The sequence below is a fragment of the Ambystoma mexicanum genome, chromosome 4p (genome assembly GCF_040938575.1).
Source record: "Ambystoma mexicanum isolate Mex_15411 chromosome 4p, UKY_AmexF1_1, whole genome shotgun sequence".
Classification (NCBI taxonomy): Eukaryota; Metazoa; Chordata; class Amphibia; order Caudata; family Ambystomatidae; genus Ambystoma; species Ambystoma mexicanum.
In genome coordinates this window covers 924,622,016-924,646,461 of record NC_090927.1, presented here as the reverse complement: position 1 = coordinate 924,646,461, position 24,446 = coordinate 924,622,016, and positions in this window count along the sequence as shown.

Here is a 24,446-nt window from a genome sequence, read left to right as displayed (position 1 = left end):
CAACTGGCTCAATAGAAGCAGAATCCAATTGGGCACTATCAGTAATGCATGGAGCAGGCAACAAAATTGACTCAAATCAAGCCGAATGTAATTGGGCCAATCTCTAGTGCATGGACAAGGCAACATAATTGGCTCAATGGAAACAGAATGTAATTGAGCACTATCTCTAATGCATGGAACAGGCAACACAATTGGCTCAATAGAAGCAGAATGCAATTGGGAACTATCGGTAATGCATGGAGCAGGCAAAACAATTGGCTCAATGGGAGCTGAATGCAATTTGGCACTATCAGTAATGCATGGAGCAGGCAACACAAATGGCTCAAAGGGAGCAGAATGCAATTGGGCACTATCTCTAATGCATGGAACAGGCAACACAATTGGCTCAGTGCGAGTAGATTGCAATTGGACACTCTCTCTAATGCATGGAAAAGTCAACACAATTGGCCCATAGAAGCACAATGCAATCGGGCACTATCTCTAATGCATGAAACAGGCAACACAATTGGTTTAATAGAAGCAGAATGCAATTTGGCACTATCAGTAATGCATCGAGCAGGGAACACAATTGGCTCAATGGGAGCAGAATGCAATTGGGCACTATCTCTAATGCATGGAACAGGCAACACAATTGGCTCAGTGGGAGTAGATTGCAATTGGACACTCTCTCTAATGCTTGGAAAAGGCAACACAATTGGCTCAATAGAAGCAGAAAGCAATTGTGAACTATCTCTAATGCATGAAACAGGCAACATAATAGGCTCAATGGAAGCAAAATGCAACTGGGCGCTATCTCTAATGCATGGAAAAGGCAGCAAAATTGGCTCAGTGGGATTAGAATGCAATTGGGCACTATTAGTAATGCATAAAACAGGCAACACAATTGGCCCAATAGAAGCACAATGCAATTGGGCACTATCTCTAATGCATGGAACAGGCAACGCAATTGGCTCAATAGAAGCACAATGCTATTGGGCACTATCTCTAATGCATGGAACAGGCAACATAATTGGCTCATTGGAAACAGAATGCAATTGAGCACTATATCTGATGCATGGAACAAGCACCCCAACTGGCTCAATAGAAGCAGAATGCAATTGGGCACTATCAGTAATGCATGGAGCAGGCAACAAAATTGACTCAAATCAAGCCGAATGTAATTGGGCCAATCTCTAGTGCATGGACCAGGCAACATAATTGGCTCAATGGAAACAGAATGTAATTGAGCACTATCTCTAATGCATGGAACAGGCAACACAATTGGCTCAATAGAAGCAGAATGCAATTGGGAACTATCGGTAATGCATGGAGCAGGCAAAACAATTGGCTCAATGGGAGCTGAATGCAATTTGGCACTATCAGTAATGCATGGAGCAGGCAACACAATTGGCTCAGTGCGAGTAGATTGCAATTGGACACTCTCTCTAATGCATGGAAAAGTCAACACAATTGGCCCAATAAAAGCAGAAAGCAATTGTGAACTATCTCTAATGCATGAAACAGGGAACATAATTGGCTCAATGGAAGCAAAATGGAACTGGGCGCTATCTCTAATGCATAGAATAGGCAGCACAATTGGCTCAGTGGGATTAGAATACAATTGGGCACTATAAGTAATGCATAAAACAGGCAACACAATTGGCTCAATAGAAGCACAATGCAATTGGGCACTATCTATAATGCATGGAACAGGCAACGCAATTGGCTCAATAGAACACAATGCAATTGGGCACTATCTCTAATGCATGGAACAGGCAACATAATTGGCTCAATGGAAACAGAAAGCAATTGAGCACCATCTCTGATGCATGGAACAAGCAACACAATTAGCTCAATAGAAGCAGAATGCAATTGGGCACTATCAGTAATGCATAAAACAGGCAACACAATTGGCCCAATAGAAGCACAATGCAATTGGGCACTATCAGTAATGCATGGAGCAGGCAACACAATTGTCTCAATGGGAGCAGAATGTAATTGGGCACTATCTCTAGTGCATGGAACAGGCAAGATAATTGCTCAATGGAAACAGGATGCAATTGAGCCCTACCTCCAATGCATGGAACAGGCAACACAATTGGCTCAATGGGAATAACATGCAATTGGGCACTATCAGTAATGCATGGAGCAGGCAACACAATTGGCTCAATGGGGGCAGAATGCAATTGGGCACTATCTCTAAAGCATGAAACAGGCAACATAATTGGCTCAATGGAAGCAAAATGCAACTGGGCGCTATCTCTAATGCATGGAACAGGTATCAAAATTGGCTCAGTGGGATCAGAATGCAATTGGGAACTATTAGTAATGCATAAAACAGGCAACACAATTGGCCCAATAGAAGCACAATGCAATTGGGCACTATCAGTAATGCATGGAGCAGGCAACACAATTGTCTCAATGGGAGCAGAATTTAATTGGGCACTATCTCTAGTGCATGGAACAGGCGAGATAATTGCTCAATGGAAACAGGATGCAATTGAGCCCTACCTCCAATGCATGGAACAGGCAACACAATTGGCTCAATGGGAATAAAATGCAATTGGGCACTATCAGTAATGCATGGAGCAGGCAACACAATTGGCTCAATGAGGGCAGAATGCAATTGGGCACTATCAGTAATGCATGGAGCAGGCAACACAATTGGCTCAATGGGAGCAGAATGCAATTGGGCACTATCTCTAATGCATGGAACAGGCAACACAATTGGCTCAGTGGGAGTAGATTGCAATTAAGCACTATCTCTAATGAATGAAACAAGCAATGCAATTGCCTCAATAGAAGCAGAATGCAATTGGGCACTATCAGTAATGCATGGTGCAGGCAACACAATTGTCTCAATGGGAGCAGAATGTAATTGGGCACTATCTCTAGTGCATGGAACAGGCGAGATAATTGCTCAATGGAAACAGGATGCAATTGAGCCCTACCTCCAATGCATGGAACAGGCAACACAATTGGCTCAATGGGAATAAAATGCAATTGGGCACTATCAGTAATGCATGGAGCAGGCAACACAATTGGCTCAATGGGGGCAGAATGCAATTGGGCACTATCAGTAATGCATGGAGCAGGCAACACAATTGGCTCAATGGGAGCAGAATGCAATTGGGCACTATCTCTAATGCATGGAACAGGCAACATTATTGGCTCAGTGGGAGTAGATTGCAATTAAGCACTATCTCTAATGAATGAAACAAGCAATGCAATTGCCTCAATAGAAGCAGAATGCAATTGGGCACTATCAGTAATGCATGGAACGGGCAACCCAATTGGCTCAGTGGGATTAGAATGCAATTGGGCACTATCTCTAATGCATGGAACAGGCAACACAATTGGCCCATAGAAGCACAATGCAATCGGGCACTATCTCTAATGCATGAAACAGGCAACACAATTGGTTTAATAGAAGCAGAATGCAATTTGGCACTATCAGTAATGCATCGAGCAGGCAACACAATTGGCTCAATGGGAGCAGAATGCAATTGGGCACTCTCTCTAATGCTTGGAAAAGGCAACACAATTGACTCAATAGAAGCAGAAAGCAATTGTGAACTATCTCTAATGCATGAAACAGGCAACATAATAGGCTCAATGGAAGCAAAATGCAACTGGGCGCTATCTCTAATGCATGGAAAAGGCAGCAAAATTGGCTCAGTGGGATTAGAATGCAATTGGGCACTATTAGTAATGCATATAACAGGCAACACAATTGGCCCAATAGAAGCACAATGCAATTGGGCACTATCTCTAATGCATGGAACAGGCAACGCAATTGGCTCAATAGAAGCACAATGCAATTGGGCACTATCTCTAATGCATGGAACAGGCAACATAATTGGCTCAATGGAAACAGAATGCAATTGAGCACTATATCTGATGCATGGAACAAACACCCCAACTGGCTCAATAGAAGCAGAATGCAATTGGGCACTATCAGTAATGCACGGAGCAGGCAACAAAATTGTCTCAAATCAAGCCGAATGTAATTGGGCCAATCTCTAGTGCATGGACCAGGCAACATAATTGGCTCAATGGAAACAGAATGTAATTGAGCACTATCTCTAATGCATGGAACAGGCAACACAATTGGCTCAATAGAAGCAGAATGCAATTGGGAACTATCGGTAATGCATGGAGCAGGCAAAACAATTGGCTCAATGGGAGCTGAATGCAATTTGGCACTATCAGTAATGCATGGAGAAGGCAACACAATTGGCTCAAAGGGAGCAGAATGCAATTGGGCACTATCTCTAATGCATGGAACAGGCAACACAATTGGCTCAGTGCGAGTAGATTGCAATTGGACACTCTCTCTAATGCATGGAAAAGTCAACACAATTGGCCCAATAAAAGCAGAAAGCAATTGTGAACTATCTCTAATGCATGAAACAGGGAACATAATTGGTTCAATGGAAGCAAAATGGAACTGGGCGCTATCTCTAATGCATAGAATAGGCAGCACAATTGGCTCAGTGGGATTAGAATGCAATTGGGCACTATAAGTAATGCATAAAACAGGCAACACAATTGGCTCAATAGAAGCACAATGCAATTGGGCACTATCTATAATGCATGGAACAGGCAACGCATTTGGCTCAATAGAACACAATGCAATTGGGCACTATCTCTAATGCATGGAACAGGCAACATAATTGGCTCAATGGAAACAGAAAGCAATTGAGCACCATCTCTGATGCATGGAACAAGCAACACAATTAGCTCAATAGAAGCAGAATGCAAATGGGCACTATCAGTGATGCATGGAGCAGGCAACACACTTGTCTCAATGGAAGCAGAATGCAATTGGGCACTATCTCTAATGCATGAAACAGGCAACACATTTGGCTCAGTGGTAGTAGATTGTAATTGGACACTATCTCTAATGCATGGAACAGGCAACACAATTGGCTCTGTGGGATTAGAATGCAATTGGGCACTATTAGTAATGCATAAAACAGGCAACCCAATTGGCTCAATAGAAGCACAATGCAATTGGGTACTATCTCTAATGCATGGAACAGGCAACGCAATTGGCTCAAAAGAAGCACAATGCAATTGGGCACAATCTCTAATGCATGGAACAGGCAACATAATTGGCTCAATGGAAACAGAAAGCAATTGAGCACTATCTCCGATGCATGGAACAAGCAACACAATTGGCTCAATAGAAGCAGAATGCAATTGGGCACTATCAGTAATGCATGGTGCAGGCACCAGAATTGTCTCAATGGGAGCAGAATGTAATTGGGCACTATCAGTAATGCATGGAGCAGGCAACACAATTGGCCCATAGAAGCACAATGCAATTGGGCACTATCTCTAATGCATGAAACAGGCAACACAATTGGTTTAATAGAAGCAGAATGCAATTTGGCACTATCAGTAATGCATCGAGCAGGCAACACAATTGGCTCAATGGGAGCAGAATGCAATTGGGCACTCTCTCTAATGCTTGGAAAAGGCAACACAATTGGCTCAATAGAAGCAGAAAGCAATTGTGAACTATCTCTAATGCATGAAACAGGCAACATAATAGGCTCAATGGAAGCAAAATGCAACTGGGCGCTATCTCTAATGCATGGAAAAGGCAGCAAAATTGGCTCAGTGGGATTAGAATGCAATTGGGCACTATTAGTAATGCATATAACAGGCAACACAATTGGCCCAATAGAAGCACAATGCAATTGGGCACTATCTCTAATGCATGGAACAGGCAACGCAATTGGCTCAATAGAAGCACAATGCAATTGGGCACTATCTCTAATGCATGGAACAGGCAACATAATTGGCTCAAATCAAGCCGAATGTAATTGGGCCAATCTCTAGTGCATGGACCAGGCAACATAATTGGCTCAATGGAAACAGAATGTAATTGAGCACTATCTCTAATGCATGGAACAGGCAACACAATTGGCTCAATAGAAGCAGAATGCAATTGGGAACTATCGGTAATGCTTGGAGCAGGCAAAACAATTGGCTCAATGGGAGCTGAATGCAATTTGGCACTATCAGTAATGCATGGAGCAGGCAACACAAATGGCTCAAAGGGAGCAGAATGCAATTGGGCACTATCTCTAATGCATGGAACAGGCAACAGAATTGGGTCAGTGGGAGTAGATTGCAATTGGACACTCTCTCTAATGCATGGAAATGTCAACACAATTGGCCCAATAAAAGCAGAAAGCAATTGTGAACTATCTCTAATGCATGAAACAGGGAACATAATTGGCTCAATGGAAGCAAAATGGAACTGGGCGCTATCTCTAATGCATAGAATAGGCAGCACAATTGGCTCAGTGGGATTAGAATGCAATTGGGCACTATAAGTAATGCATAAAACAGGCAACACAATTGGCTCAATAGAAGCACAATGCAATTGGGCACTATCTATAATGCATGGAACAGGCAACGCAATTGGCTCAATAGAACACAATGCAATTGGGCACTATCTCTAATGCATGGAACAGGCAACATAATTGGCTCAATGGAAACAGAAAGCAATTGAGCACCATCTCTGATGCATGGAACAAGCAACACAATTAGCTCAATAGAAGCAGAATGCAATTGGGCACTATCAGTAATGCATAAAACAGGCAACACAATTGGCCCAATAGAAGCACAATGCAATTGGGCACTATCAGTAATGCATGGAGCAGGCAACACAATTGTCTCAATGGGAGCAGAATGTAATTGGGCACTATCTCTAGTGCATGGAACAGGCAAGATAATTGCTCAATGGAAACAGGATGCAATTGAGCCCTACCTCCAATGCATGGAACAGGCAACACAATTGGCTCAATGGGAATAACATGCAATTGGGCACTATCAGTAATGCATGGAGCAGGCAACACAATTGGCTCAATGGGATCAGAATGCAATTGGGAACTATTAGTAATGCATAAAACAGGCAACACAATTGGCCCAATAGAAGCACAATGCAATTGGGCACTATCAGTAATGCATGGAGCAGGCAACACAATTGTCTCAATGGGAGCAGAATTTAATTGGGCACTATCTCTAGTGCATGGAACAGGCGAGATAATTGCTCAATGGAAACAGGATGCAATTGAGCCCTACCTCCAATGCATGGAACAGGCAACACAATTGGCTCAATGGGAATAAAATGCAATTTGGCACTATCAGTAATGCATGGAGCAGGCAACACAATTGGCTCAATGGGGGCAGAATGCAATTGGGCACTATCAGTAATGCATGGAGCAGGCAACACAATTGGCTCAATGGGAGCAGAATGCAATTGGGCACTATCTCTAATGCATGGAACAGGCAACACAATTGGCTCAGTGGGAGTAGATTGCAATTAAGCACTATCTCTAATGAATGAAACAAGCAATGCAATTGCCTCAATAGAAGCAGAATGCAATTGGGCACTATCAGTAATGCATGTTGCAGGCAACACAATTGTCTCAATGGGAGCAGAATGTAATTGGGCACTATCTCTAGTGCATGGAACAGGCGAGATAATTGCTCAATGGAAACAGGATGCAATTGAGCCCTACCTCCAATGCATGGAACAGGCAACACAATTGGCTCAATGGGAATAAAATGCAATTGGGCACTATCAGTAATGCATGGAGCAGGCAACACAATTGGCTCAATGGGGGCAGAATGCAATTGGGCACTATCAGTAATGCATGGAGCAGGCAACACAATTGGCTCAATGGGAGCAGAATGCAATTGGGCACTATCTCTAATGCATGGAACAGGCAACACAATTGGCTCAGTGGGAGTAGATTGCAATTAAGCACTATCTCTAATGAATGAAACAAGCAATGCAATTGCCTCAATAGAAGCAGAATGCAATTGGGCACTATCAGTAATGCATGGAACGGGCAACCCAATTGGCTCAGTGGGATTAGAATGCAATTGGGCACTATCTCTAATGCATGGAACAGGCAACACAATTGGCCCATAGAAGCACAATGCAATCGGGCACTATCTCTAATGCATGAAACAGGCAACACAATTGGTTTAATAGAAGCAGAATGCAATTTGGCACTATCAGTAATGCATCGAGCAGGCAACACAATTGGCTCAATGGGAGCAGAATGCAATTGGGCACTCTCTCTAATGCATGGAAAAGGCAACACAATTGGCTCAATAGAAGCAGAAAGCAATTGTGAACTATCTCTAATGCATGAAACAGGCAACATAATAGGCTCAATGGAAGCAAAATGCAACTGGGCGCTATCTCTAATGCATGGAAAAGGCAGCAAAATTGGCTCAGTGGGATTAGAATGCAATTGGGCACTATTAGTAATGCATATAACAGGCAACACAATTGGCCCAATAGAAGCACAATGCAATTGGGCACTATCTCTAATGCATGGAACAGGCAACGCAATTGGCTCAATAGAAGCACAATGCAATTGGGCACTATCTCTAATGCATGGAACAGGCAACATAATTGGCTCAATGGAAACAGAATGCAATTGAGCACTATATCTGATGCATAAAACAAACACCCCAACTGGCTCAATAGAAGCAGAATGCAATTGGGCACTATCAGTAATGCACGGAGCAGGCAACAAAATTGTCTCAAATCAAGCCGAATGTAATTGGGCCAATCTCTAGTGCATGGACCAGGCAACATAATTGGCTCAATGGAAACAGAATGTAATTGAGCACTATCTCTAATGCATGGAACAGGCAACACAATTGGCTCAATAGAAGCAGAATGCAATTGGGAACTATCGGTAATGCATGGAGCAGGCAAAACAATTGGCTCAATGGGAGCTGAATGCAATTTGGCACTATCAGTAATGCATGGAGAAGGCAACACAATTGGCTCAAAGGGAGCAGAATGCAATTGGGCACTATCTCTAATGCATGGAACAGGCAACACAATTGGCTCAGTGCGAGTAGATTGCAATTGGACACTCTCTCTAATGCATGGAAAAGTCAACACAATTGGCCCAATAAAAGCAGAAAGCAATTGTGAACTATCTCTAATGCATGAAACAGGGAACATAATTGGTTCAATGGAAGCAAAATGGAACTGGGCGCTATCTCTAATGCATAGAATAGGCAGCACAATTGGCTCAGTGGGATTAGAATGCAATTGGGCACTATAAGTAATGCATAAAACAGGCAACACAATTGGCTCAATAGAAGCACAATGCAATTGGGCACTATCTATAATGCATGGAACAGGCAACACAATTGGCTCAATAGAACACAATGCAATTGGGCACTATCTCTAATGCATGGAACAGGCAACATAATTGGCTCAATGGAAACAGAAAGCAATTGAGCACCATCTCTGATGCATGGAACAAGCAACACAATTAGCTCAATAGAAGCAGAATGCAATTGGGCACTATCAGTGATGCATGGAGCAGGCAACACACTTGTCTCAATGGAAGCAGAATGCAATTGGGCACTATCTCTAATGCATGAAACAGGCAACACATTTGGCTCAGTGGTAGTAGATTGTAATTGGACACTATCTCTAATGCATGGAACAGGCAACACAATTGGCTCAGTGGGATTAGAATGCAATTGGGCACTATTAGTAATGCATAAAACAGGCAACCCAATTGGCTCAATAGAAGCACAATGCAATTGGGTACTATCTCTAATGCATGGAACAGGCAACGCAATTGGCTCAAAAGAAGCACAATGCAATTGGGCACAATCTCTAATGCATGGAACAGGCAACATAATTGGCTCAATGGAAACAGAAAGCAATTGAGCACTATCTCCGATGCATGGAACAAGCAACACAATTGGCTCAATAGAAGCAGAATGCAATTGGGCACTATCAGTAATGCATGGTGCAGGCACCAGAATTGTCTCAATGGGAGCAGAATGTAATTGGGCACTATCAGTAATGCATGGAGCAGGCAACACAATTGGCTCAATGGGGGCAGAATGCAATTGGGCACTATCAGTAATGCATGGAGCAGGCAACACAATTGGCTCAATGGGAGCAGAATGCAATTGGGCACTATCTCTAATGCATGGAACAGGCAACACAATTGGCTCAGTGGGAGTAGATTGCAATTAAGCACTATCTCTAATGAATGAAACAAGCAATGCAATTGCCTCAATAGAAGCAGAATGCAATTGGGCACTATCAGTAATGCATGGTGCAGGCAACACAATTGTCTCAATGGGAGCAGAATGTAATTGGGCACTATCTCTAGTGCATGGAACAGGCGAGATAATTGCTCAATGGAAACAGGATGCAATTGAGCCCTACCTCCAATGCATGGAACAGGCAACACAATTGGCTCAATGGGAATAAAATGCAATTGGGCACTATCAGTAATGCATGGAGCAGGCAACACAATTGGCTCAATGGGGGCAGAATGCAATTGGGCACTATCAGTAATGCATGGAGCAGGCAACACAATTGGCTCAATGGGAGCAGAATGCAATTGGGCACTATCTCTAATGCATGGAACAGGCAACACAATTCGCTCAGTGGGAGTAGATTGCAATTAAGCACTATCTCTAATGAATGAAACAAGCAATGCAATTGCCTCAATAGAAGCAGAATGCAATTGGGCACTATCAGTAATGCATGGAACGGGCAACCCAATTGGCTCAGTGGGATTAGAATGCAATTGGGCACTATCTCTAATGCATGGAACAGCCAACACAATTGGCCCATAGAAGCACAATGCAATCGGGCACTATCTCTAATGCATGAAACAGGCAACACAATTGGTTTAATAGAAGCAGAATGCAATTTGGCACTATCAGTAATGCATCGAGCAGGCAACACAATTGGCTCAATGGGAGCAGAATGCAATTGGGCACTCTCTCTAATGCTTGGAAAAGGCAACACAATTGGCTCAATAGAAGCAGAAAGCAATTGTGAACTATCTCTAATGCATGAAACAGGCAACATAATAGGCTCAATGGAAACAAAATGCAACTGGGCGCTATCTCTAATGCATGGAAAAGGCAGCAAAATTGGCTCAGTGGGATTAGAATGCAATTGGGCACTATTAGTAATGCATATAACAGGCAACACAATTGGCTCAATAGAAGCACAATGCAATTGGGCACTATCTCTGATGCATGGAACAAGCACCCCAACTGGCTCAATAGAAGCAGAATGCAATTGGGCACTATCAGTAATGCATGGAGCAGGCAACAAAATTGTCTCAAATCAACCCGAATGTAATTGGGCCAATCTCTAGTGCATGGACCAGGCAACATAATTGGCTCAATGGAAACAGAATGTAATTGAGCACTATCTCTAATGCATGGAACAAGCAACACAATTGGCTCAATAGAAGCAGAATGCAATTGGGAACTATCGGTAATGCATGGAGCAGGCAAAACAATTGGCTCAATGGGAGCTGAATGCAATTTGGCACTATCAGTAATGCATGGAGAAGGCAACACAATTGGCTCAAAGGGAGCAGAATGCAATTGGGCACTATCTCTAATGCATGGAACAGGCAACACAATTGGCTCAGTGGGAGTAGATTGCAATTGGACACTCTCTCTAATGCATGGAAAAGTCAACACAATTGGCCCAATAAAAGCAGAAAGCAATTGTGAACTATCTCTAATGCATGAAACAGGGAACATAATTGGTTCAATGGAAGCAAAATGGAACTGGGCGCTATCTCTAATGCATAGAATAGGCAGCATAATTGGCTCAGTGGGATTAGAATGCAATTGGGCACTATAAGTAATGCATAAAACAGGCAACACAATTGGCTCAATAGAAGCACAATGCAATTGGGCACTATCTATAATGCATGGAACAGGCAACGCAATTGGCTCAATAGAACACAATTCAATTGGGCACTATCTCTAATGCATGGAACAGGCAACATAATTGGCTCAATGGAAACAGAAAGCAATTGAGCACCATCTCTGATGCATGGAACAAGCAACACAATTAGCTCAATAGAAGCAGAATGCAATTGGGCACTATCAGTGATGCATGGAGCAGGCAACACAATTGTCTCAATGGAAGCAGAATGCAATTGGGCACTATCTCTAATGCATGAAACAGGCAACACATTTGGCTCAGTGGTAGTAGATTGTAATTGGACACTATCTCTAATGCATGGAACAGGCAACACAATTGGCTCAGTGGGATTAGAATGCAATTGGGCACTATTAGTAATGCATAAAACAGGCAACCCAATTGGCTCAATAGAAGCACAATGCAATTGGGTACTATCTCTAATGCATGGAACAGGCAACGCAATTGGCTCAAAAGAAGCACAATGCAATTGGGCACAATCTCTAATGCATGGAACAGGCAACATAATTGGCTCAATGGAAACAGAAAGCAATTGAGCACTATCTCCGATGCATGGAACAAGCAACACAATTGGCTCAATAGAAGCAGAATGCAATTGGGCACTATCAGTAATGCATGGTGCAGGCACCAGAATTGTCTCAATGGGAGCAGAATGTAATTGGGCACTATCTCTAATGCATGGAACAGACAAGGTAATTGGCTCAATGAAAACATAATGCAATTGAGCACTATCTCTAATGCATGGAACAGGCAACACAATTGGCTCAATGGGAGCAAAGTGCAATTGGGCACTATCAGTAATGCATGGAGCAGGCAACACAATTGGCTCAATGGGAGCAGAATGCAGTTGGGCAGTATCAGTAATGCATGGAGCAGGCAACACAATTGGCTCAATGGGAGCAGAATGCAATTGGGCACTATCTCAAATGCATGGAACAGCCAGCACGATTGGCTCAGTGGGAGTAGATTGCAATTAAGCACTATCTCCAATGCATGGAAAAGGCAACACAATTGGCTCAATAGAAGCAGAATGCAATAGGGCACTATCTCTAATGCATGGCGCAGGCAACACAATTGCTCAATAGAAGCAGAATGCAATTGGGCACTATCAGTAATGCATGGCGCAGGCAACACAATTGGCTCAATAGAAGCAGAATGCAATTGAGCACTATATCTGATGCATGGAACAAGCACCACAACTGGCTCAATAGAAGCAGAATGCAATTGGGCACTATCAGTAATGCATGGAGCAGGCAACACAATTGTCTCAATGGGAGCAGAATGTAATTGGGCACTATCTCTAGTGCATGGAACAGGCAAGATAATTGCTCAACGGAAACAGGAGGCAATTGAGCCCTACCTCTAATGCATGGAACAGGCAACACAATTGGCTCAATGGGAGTAAAATGCAATTGGGCACTATCAGTAATGCATGGAGCAGGCAACACAATTGGCTCAATGGGGGCAGAATGCAATTGGGCACTATCAGTAATGCATTGACCAGGCAACACAATTGGCTCAATGGGGGCAGAATGCAATTAAGCACTATCTCTAATGAATGAAACAAGCAATGCAATTGTCTCAATAGAAGCAGAATGCAATTGGGCACTATCAGTAATGCATGGAGCAGGCAACACAATTGTCTTAATGGGAGCAGAATGTAATTGGGCACTATCTCTAGTGCATGGAACAGGAAACATAATTGGCTCAATAGACGCAGAATGCAACTGGGTGCTATCTCTAATGCATGGAACGGCCAACACAATTGGCCCATAGAAGCACAATGCAATCGGGCACTATCTCTAATGCATGAAACAGGCAACACAATTGGCTCAATAGAAGCAGAATGCAATTTGGCACTATCAGTAATGCATGGAGCAGGCAACACAATTGGCTCAATGGGAGCAGAATGCAATTGAGAACTATCTCTAATGCATGAAACAGGCAACATAATTGGCTCAATGGAAGCAAAATGCAACTGGGCGCTATCTCTAATGCATGGAACAGGCAGCAAAATTGGGTCAGTGGGATCAGAATGCAATTGGGCACTATTAGTAATGCATAAAACAGGCAACACAATTGGCCCAATAGAGGCACAATGCAATTGGGCACTATCAGTAATGCATGGAGCAGGCAACACAATTGTCTCAATGGGAGCAGAATGTAATTGGGCACTATCTCTAGTGCATGGAACAGGCAAGATAATTGCTCAATGGAAACAGGATGCAATTGAGCCCTACCTCCAATGCATGGAACAGGCAACACAATTGGCTCAATGGGAATAAAATGCAATTGGGCACTATCAGTAATGCATGGAGCAGGCAACACAATTGTCTCAATGGGGGCAGAATGCAATTGGGCACTATCAGTAATGCATGGAGCAGGCAACACAATTGGCTCAATGGGAGCAGAATGCAATTGGGCACTATCAGTAATGCATGGAGCAGGCAACACAATTGGCTCAATGGGAGCAGAATGTAATTGGGCACTATCTCTAGTGCATGGAACAGGCAAGATAATTGCTCAATGGAAACAGGATGCAATTGAGCCCTACCTCTAATGCATGGAACAGGCAACACAATTGGCTCAATGGGAGTAAAATGCAATTGGGCACTATCAGTAATGCATGGAGCAGGCAACACAATTGGCTCAATGGGGGCAGAATGCAATTGGGCACTATCAGTAATGCATGGAGCAGGCAACACAATTGGCTCAATGGGAGCAGAATGCAATTGGGCACTATCTCTAATGCATGGAACAGGCAACACAATCGGCTCAATGGGGCAGAATGCAATTAAGCACTATCTCTAATGAATGAAACAAGCAATGCAATTGTCTCAATAGAAGCAGAATGCAATTGGGCACTATCAGTAATGCATGGAGCAGGCAACACAATTGTCTCAATGGGAGCAGAATGTAACTGGGCACTATCTCTAGTGCATGGAACAGGCAAGATAATTGCTCAATGGAAACAGGATGCAATTGAGCCCTACCTCCAATGCATGGAACAGGCAACACAATTGGCTCAATGGGAATAAAATGCAATTGGGCACTATCAGTAATGCATGGAGCAGGCAACACAATTGGCTCAATGGGGGCAGAATGCAATTGGGCACTATCAGTAATGCATGGAGCAGGCAACACAATTGGCTCAATGGGAGCAGAATGCAACTGGGCACTATCTCTAATGCATGGAACAGGCAACACAATTGGCTCAGTGGGAGTAGATTGCAATTAAGCACTATCTCTAATGAATGAAACAAGCAATGCAATTGTCTCAATGGGAGCAGAATGTAATTGGGCACTATCTCTAGTGCATGGAACAGGCAAGATAATTGCTCAATGGGAGTAAAATGCAATTGGGCACTATCAGTAATGCATGGAGCAGGCAACACAATTGGCTCAATGGGGGCAGAATGCAATTGGGCACTATCAGTAATGCATGGAGCAGGCAACACAATTGGCTCAATGGGAGCAGAATGCAATTGGGCACTATCTCTAATGCATGGAACAGGCAACACAATTGGCTCAATGGGGCAGAATGCAATTAAGCACTATCTCTAATGAATGAAACAAGCAATGCAATTGTCTCAATAGAAGCAGAATGCAATTGGGCACTATCAGTAATGCATGGAGCAGGCAACACAATTGTCTCAATGGGAGCAGAATGTAATTGGGCACTATCTCTAGTGCATGGAACAGGAAACATAATTGGCTCAATAGACGCAGAATGCAACTGGGTGCTATCTCTAATGCATGAAACAGGGAACACAATTGGCTCAATGGAAGCAGAATGGAACTGGGTGCTATCTCCAATGCATGGAATAGGCAACACAATTGGCTCAGTGGGATTAGAATGCAATTTGGCACTATTAGTAATGCATAAAACAGGCAACCCAATTGGCTCAATAGAAGCACAATGCAATTGGGCACCATCTCCAAAGCATGGAGCAGGCGACGCAATTAGCTCAATAGAAACACAATGCAATTGGGCACTATCTCTAATGCATGGATCAGGCAACACAATTGGCTCAATAGAAGTAGAATGCAACAGGGCACTACCTCGAATGCATGGAGCAAATACCACAATTGGCTCAGTGGGAGTAGAATGCAATTGGGGACTATCTCTAATCATGGAACAGGCAACATAATTGGCTCAATAGAATCAGAAAGCAATTGGACACTATCTATAAGGCTTGGTGGGATTAGAATGCAATTGGGCACTGTCTATAAGGCATGGAACAGGCAACATAATTTGCTCAATGGAAACAGAATGAAATTGAGCACTATCTCTAATGCATGGAACAGGTAACACAATTGGCTCAATCGGAGCAGAATGCAACTGGGCAATATCTCTATTGCATGGAACAGGCAACATAATTGGCACAAAGGAAACAGAATGTAATTGAGGACTATGTCTAATGTGTGGAACATGCAACACAATTGTCTTAATAGAAGCAGAATGCAATAGGGAACTCTCTCTAATGCATGGAACAGGCAACACAATTGGCTCAATGAGAGCAAATGCAATTGGGCACTATCTCTAATGCATGGAACAGGCAACAGAATTGGGTCAGTGGGAGTAGATTGCAATTGGACACTCTCTCTAATGCATGGAAAAGTCAACACAATTGGCCCAATAAAAGCAGAAAGCAATTGTGAACTATCTCTAATGCATGAAACAGGGAACATAATTGGCTCAATAGAAGCACAATGCAATTGGGCACTATCTATAATGCATGGAACAGGCAACGCAATTGGCTCAATAGAACACAATGCAATTGGGCACTATCTCTAATGCATGGAACAGGTAACACAATTGGCTCAATCGGAGCAGATTGCAACTGGGCAATATCTCTATTGCATGGAACAGGCAACATAATTGGCACAATAGAAGCAGAATGCAATTGGGCACTATCAGTGATGCATGGAGCAGGCAACACACTTGTCTCAATGGACGCAGAATGCAATTGGGCACTACCTCTAATGCATGAAACAGGCAACTCAATTGCTCAATAGAAGCAGAATGCAATTGGGCACTATCAGTAATGCATGGCGCAGGCAACACAATTGGCTCAATAGAAGCAGAATGCAATTGAGCACTATATCTGATGCATGGAACAAGCACCACAACTGGCTCAATAGAAGCAGAATGCAATTGGGCACTATCAGTAATGCATGGAGCAGGCAACACAATTGTCTCAATGGGAACAGAATGTAATTGGGCACTATCTCTAGTGCATGGAACAGGCAAGATAATTGCTCAATGGAAACAGGATGCAATTGCGCCCTACCTCTAATGCATGGAACAGGCAACACAATTGGCTCAATGGGAGTAAAATGCAATTGGGCACTATCAGTAATGCATGGAGCAGGCAACACAATTGGCTCAATGGGAGCAGAATGCAATTGGGCACTATCTCTAATGCATGGAACAGGCAACACAATTGGCTCAATGGGGGCAGAATGCAATTAAGCACTATCTCTAATGAATGAAACAAGCAATGCAATTGTCTCAATAGAAGCAGAATGCAATTGGGCACTATCAGTAATGCATGGAGCAGGCAACACAATTGTCTCAATGGGAGCAGAATGTAATTGGGCACTATCTCTAGTGCATGGAACAGGAAACATAATTGGCTCAATAGACGCAGAATGCAACTGGGTGCTATCTCTAATGCATGGAACGGGCAACCCAATTGGCTCAGTGGTATTAGAATGCAATTGGGCACTATCTCTAATGCATGGAACAGGCAACACAATTGGCTCAATAGAAGCAGAATGCAATTTGGCACTATCAGTAATGCATGGAGCAGGCAACACAATTGGCTCAATGGGAGCAGAATGCAATTGGACACTCTCTCTAATGCATGGAAAAGTCAACACAATTGGCCCAATAAAAGCAGAAAGCAATTGTGAACTATCTCTAATGCATGAAACAGGGAACATAATTGGCTCAATGGAATCAAAATGGAACTGGGCGCTATCTCTAATGCATAGAATAGGCAGCACAATTGGCTCAGTGGGATTAGAATGCAATTGGGCACTATAAGTAATGCATAAAACAGGCAACACAATTGGCTCAATAGAAGCACAATGCAATTGGGCACTATCTATAATGCATGGAACAGGCAACGCAATTGGCTCAATAGAACACAATGCAATTGGGCACTATCTCTAATGCATGGAACAGGCAACATAATTGGCTCAATGGAAACAGAAAGCAATTGAGCACCATCTCTGATGCATGGAACAAGCAACACAATTAGCTCAATAGAAGCAGAATGCAATTGGGCACTATCAGTGATGCATGGAGCAGGCAACACAATTGTCTCAATGGACGCAGAATGCAATTGGGCACTACCTCTAATGCATGAAACAGGCAACACAATTGCTCAATAGAAGCAGAATGCAATTGGGCACTATCAGTAATGCATGGCGCAGGCAACACAATTGGCTCAATAGAAGCAGAATGCAATTGAGCACTATATCTGATACATGGAACAAGCACCACAACTGGCTCAATAGAAGCAGAATGCAATTGGGCCCTATCAGTAATGCATGGAGCAGGCAACACAATTGTCTCAATGGGAACAGAATGTAATTGGGCACTATCTCTAGTGCATGGAACAGGCAAGATAATTGCTCAATGGAAACAGGATGCAATTGCGCCCTACCTCTAATGCATGGAACAGGCAACACAATTGGCTCAATGGGAGTAAAATGCAATTGGGCAATATCAGTAATGCATGGAGCAGGCAACACAATTGGCTCAATGGGAGCAGAATGCAATTGGGCACTATCTCTAATGCATGGAACAGGCAACACAATTGGCTCAATGGGGGCAGAATGCAATTAAGCACTATCTCTAATGAATGAAACAAGCAATGCAATTGTCTCAATAGAAGCAGAATGCAATTGGGCACTATCAGTAATGCATGGAGCAGGCAACACAATTGTCTCAATGGGAGCAGAATGTAATTGGGCACTATCTCTAGTGCATGGAACAGGAAACATAATTGGCTCAATAGACGCAGAATGCAACTGGGTGCTATCTCTAATGCATGGAACGGGCAACCCAATTGGCTCAGTGGTATTAGAATGCAATTGGGCACTATGTATAATGCATGGAACAGGCAACACAATTGGCTCAATAGAAGCAGAATGCAATTTGGCACTATCAGTAATGCATGGAGCAGGCAACACAATTGGCTCAATGGGAGCAGAATGCAATTGGGCACTATCTCTAATGCATGGAACAGGCAACACAATTGACTCAGTGGGAGTAGATTGCAATTGAGAACTATCTCTAATGCATGAAACAGGCAACATAATTGGCTCAATGGAAGCAAAATGCAACTGGGCGCTATCTCTAATGCATGGAACAGGCAGCAAAATTGGCTCAGTGGGATCAGAATGCAATTGGGCACTATTAGTAATGCATAAAACAGGCAACACAATTGGCCCAATAGAAGCACAATGCAATTGGGCACTATCAGTAATGCATGGAGCAGGCAACACAATTGTCTCAATGGGAGCAGAATGTAATTGGGCACTATCTCTATTGCATGGAACAGGCAAGATAATTGCTCAATGGAAACAGGATGCAATTCAGCCCTACCTCCAATGCATGGAACAGGCAACACAATTGGCTCAATGGGAATAAAATGCAATTGGGCACTATCAGTAATGCATGGAGCAGGCAACACAATTGGCTAAATGGGGGCAGAATGCAATTGGGCACTATCAGTAATGCATGGAGCAGGCAACACAATTGGCTCAATGGGAGCAGAATGCAATTGGGCACTATCTCTAATGCATGGAACAGGCAACACAATTGGCACAGTGGGAGTAGATTGCAATTAAGCACTATCTCTAATGAATGAAACAAGCAATGCAATTGTCTCAATGGGAGCAGAATGTAATTGGGCACTATCTCTAGTGCATGGAACAGGCAAGATAATTGCTCAATGGAAACAGGATGCAATTGAGCCCTACCTCTAATGCATGGAACAGGCAACACAATTGGCTCAATGGGAGTAAAATGCAATTGGGCACTATCAGTAATGCATGGAGCAGGCAACAGAATTGGCTCAATGGGGGCAGAATGCAATTGGGCACTATCAGTAATGCATGGAGCAGGCAGCACAATTGGCTCAATGGGAGCAGAATGCAAGTGGGCACTATCTCTAATGCATGGAACAGGCAACACAATTGGCTCAATGGGGCAGAATGCAATTAAGCACTATCTCTAATTAATGAAACAAGCAATGCAATTGTCTCAATAGAAGCAGAATGCAATTGGGCACTATTAGTAATGCATGGAGCAGGCAACACAATTGGCCCATAGAAGCACAATGCAATCGGGCACTATCTCTAATGCATGAAACAGGCAACACAATTGGCTCAATAGAAGCAGAATGCAATTTGGCACCATCAGTAATGCATGGAGCAGGCAACACAATTGGCTCAATGGGAGCAGAATGCAATTGGGCACTATCTCTAATGCATGGAACAGGCAGCAACATTGGCTCAGTGGGATCAGAATGCAATTGGGCACTATTGGTAATGCATAAAACAGGCAACACAATTGGCCCAATAGAAGCACAATGCAATTGGGCACTATCAGTAATGCATGGAGCAGGCAACACAATTGTCTCAATGGGAGCAGAATGTAATTGGGCACTATCTCTAGTGCATGGAACAGGCAAGATTATTGCTCAATGGAAACAGGATGCAATTCAGCCCTACCTCCAATGCATGGAACAGGCAACACAATTGGCTCAATGGGAATAAAATGCAATTGGGCACTATCAGTAATGCATGGAGCAGGCAACACAATTGGCTCAATGGGAGCAGAATGCAACTGGGCACTATCTCTAATGCACGGAACAGGCAACACAATTGGCTCAGTGGGAGTAGATTGCAATTAAGCACTATCTCCAATGAATGAAACAAGCAATGCAATTGGCTCATTAGAAGCAGAATGCAATTGGGCACTATCAGTAATGCATGGAGCAGGCAACACAATTGTCTCAATGGGAGCAGAATGTAATTGGGCACTATCTCTAGTGCATGGAACAGGAAACATAATTGGCTCAATAGACGCAGAATGCAACTGGGTGCTATCTCTAATGCATGGAACGGTCAACCCAATTGGCTCAGTGGGATTAGAATGCAATTGGGCACTATCTCTAATGCATGGAACAGCCAACACAATTGGCCCATAGAAGCACAATACAATCGGGCACTATCTCTAATGCATGAAACAGGCAACACAATTGGCTCAGTGGGAGTAGATTGCAATTGGACACTCTTTCTAATGCTTGGAAAAGGCAACACAATTGGCTCAATAGAAGCAGAAAGCAATTGTGAACTATCTCTAATGCATGAAACAGGCAGCATAATAGGCTCAATGGAAGCAAAATGCAACTGGGCGCTATCTCTAATGCATGGAAAAGGCAGCAAAATTGGCTCAGTGGGATTAGAATGCAATTGGGCACGATTAGTAATGCATAAAACAGGCAACACAATTGGCCCAATAGAAGCACAATGCAATTGGGCACTATCTCTAATGCATGGAACAGGCAACATAATTGGCTCAATGGAAACAGAATGGAATTGAGCACTATATCTGATGCATGGAACAAGCACCCCAATTGGCTCAATAGAAGCAGAATGCAATTGGGCACTATCAGTAATGCATGGAGCAGGCAACACAATTGTCTCAAATTGAGCCGAATGTAATTGGGCCAATCTCTAGTGCATGGACCAGGCAACATAATTGGCTCAATGGAAACAGAATGTAATTGAGCACTATCTCTAATGCATGGAACAGGCAACACAATTGGCTCAATAGAAGCAGAATGCAATTGGGAACTATTGGTAATGCATGGAGCAGGCAAAACAATTGGCTCAATGGGAGCTGAATGCAATTGGACAAAATCAGAAATGCATGGAATGGGCAACACACTTGTCTCAATGGAAGCAGAATGCAATTGGGCAATATCTCTAATGCATGAAACAAGCAACACAATTGGCTCGCTGGGAGTAGATTACAATTGGACACTATCTCTAATGCATGGAACAGGCCACACAATTGGCTCAATGGGGCAGAATGCAACTAAGCACTATCTCTAATGAATGAAACAAGCAATGCAATTGTCTCAATAGAAGCAGAATGCAATTGGGCACTATCAGTAATGCATGGAGCAGGCAACACAATTGTCTCAATGGGAGCAGAATGTAATTGGGCACTATCTCTAGTGCATGGAACAGGAAACATAATTGGCTCAATAGACGCAGAATGCAACTGGGTGCTATCTCTAATGCATGGAACGGGCAACCCAATTGGCTCAGTGGGATTAGAATGCAATTGGGCACTATCTCTAATGCATGGAACAGCCAACACAATTGGCCCATAGAAGCACAATGCAATCGGGCACTATCTCTAATGCATGAAACAGGCAACACAATTGGCTCAATAGAAGCAGAATGCAATTTGGCACTATCAGTAATGCATGGAGCAGGCAACACAATTGGCTCAATGGGAGCAGAATGCAATTGGGCACTATCTCTAATGCATGGAACAGGCAGCAACATTGGCTCAGTGGGATCAGAATGCAATTGGGCACTATTAGTAATGCATAAAACAGGCAACACAATTGGCCCAATAGAAGCACAATGCAATTGGGCACTATCAGTAATGCATGGAGCAGGCAACACAATTGTCTCAATGGGGGCAGAATGTAATTGGGCACTATCTCTAGTGCATGGAACAGGCAAGATAATTGCTCAATGGAAACAGGATGCAATTCAGCCCCACCTCCAATGCATGGAACAGGCTACACAATTGGCTCAATGGGAATAAAATGCAATTGGGCACTATCAGTAATGCATGGAGCAGGCAACACAATTGGCTCAATGGGATCAGAATGCAATTGGGCACTATCTCTAATGCATGGAACAGGCAACACAATTGGCTCAGTGGGAGTAGATTGCAATTAAGCACTATCTCTAATGAATGAAACAAGCAATGCAATTGGCTCAATAGAAGCAGAATGCAATTGGGCACTATCAGTAATGCATGGAGCAGGCAACACAATTGTCTCAATGGGAGCAGAATGTAATTGGGCACTATCTCTAGTGCATGGAACAGGAAACATAATTGGCTCAATAGACGCAGAATGCAACTGGGTGCTATCTCTAATGCATGGAACGGTCAACCCAATTGGCTCAGTGGGATTAGAATGCAATTGGGCACTATCTCTAATGCATGGAACAGCCAACACAATTGGCCCATAGAAGCACAATACAATCGGGCACTATCTCTAATGCATGAAACAGGCAACACAATTGGCTCAATAGAAGCAGAATGCAATTTGGCACTATCAGTAATGCATGGAGCAGGCAACACAATTGGCTCAATGGGAGCAGAATGCAATTGGGCACTATCTCAAATGCATGGAACAGGCAACACAATTGGCTCAGTGGGAGTAGATTGCAATTGGACACTCTCTCTAATGCTTGGAAAAGGCAACACAATTGGCTCAATAGAAGCAGAAAGCAATTGTGAACTATCTCTAATGCATGAAACAGGCAGCATAATAGGCTCAATGGAAGCAAAATGCAACTGGGCGCTATCTCTAATGCATGGAAAAGGCAGCAAAATTGGCTCAGTGGGATTAGAATGGAATTGGGCACTATTAGTAATGCATAAAACAGGCAACACAATTGGCCCAATAGAAGCACAATGCAATTGGGCACTATCTCTAATGCATGGAACAGGCAACGCATTTGGCTCAATAGAAGCACAATGCAATTGGGCACTATCTCTAATGCATGGAACAGGCAACATAATTGGCTCAATGGAAACAGAATGCAATTGAGCACTATATCTGATGCATGGAACAAGCACCCCAATTGGCTCAATAGAAGCAGAATGCAATTGGGCACTATCAGTAATGCATGGAGCAGGCAACACAATTGTCTCAAATTGAGCCGAATGTAATTGGGCCAATCTCTAGTGCATGGACCAGGCAACATAATTGGCTCAATGGAAACAGAATGTAATTGAGCACTATCTCTAATGCATGGAACAGGCAACACAATTGGCTCAATAGAAGCAGAATGCAATTGGGAACTATCGGTAATGCATGGAGCAGGCAAAACAATTGGCTCAATGGGAGCTGAATGCAATTGGACAAAATCAGAAATGCATGGAACGGGCAACACAATTGTCTCAATGGAAGCAGAATGCAATTGGGCAATATCTCTAATGCATGAAACAAGCAACACAATTGGCTCGCTGGGAGTAGATTGCAATTGGACACTATCTCTAATGCATGGAACAGGCCACACAATTGGCTCAATAGAAGCAGAAAGCAATTGTGCACTATCTCTAATGCATGAAACAGGGAACACAATTGGCTCAATGGAAGCAGAATGGAACTGGGTGCTATCTCGAATGCATGGAATAGGCAACACAATTGGCTCAGTGGGATTAGAATGCAATTGGGCACTATTAGTAATGCATAAAACAGGCAACCCAACTGGCTCAATAGAAGCACAATGCGATTGGGCACTATCTCTAATGCATGGAGCAGGCAACGCAATTAGCTCAAAAGAAGCACAATGCAATTGGGCACTATCTCTAATGCATGGAACAGGCAACATAATTGGCTCAATG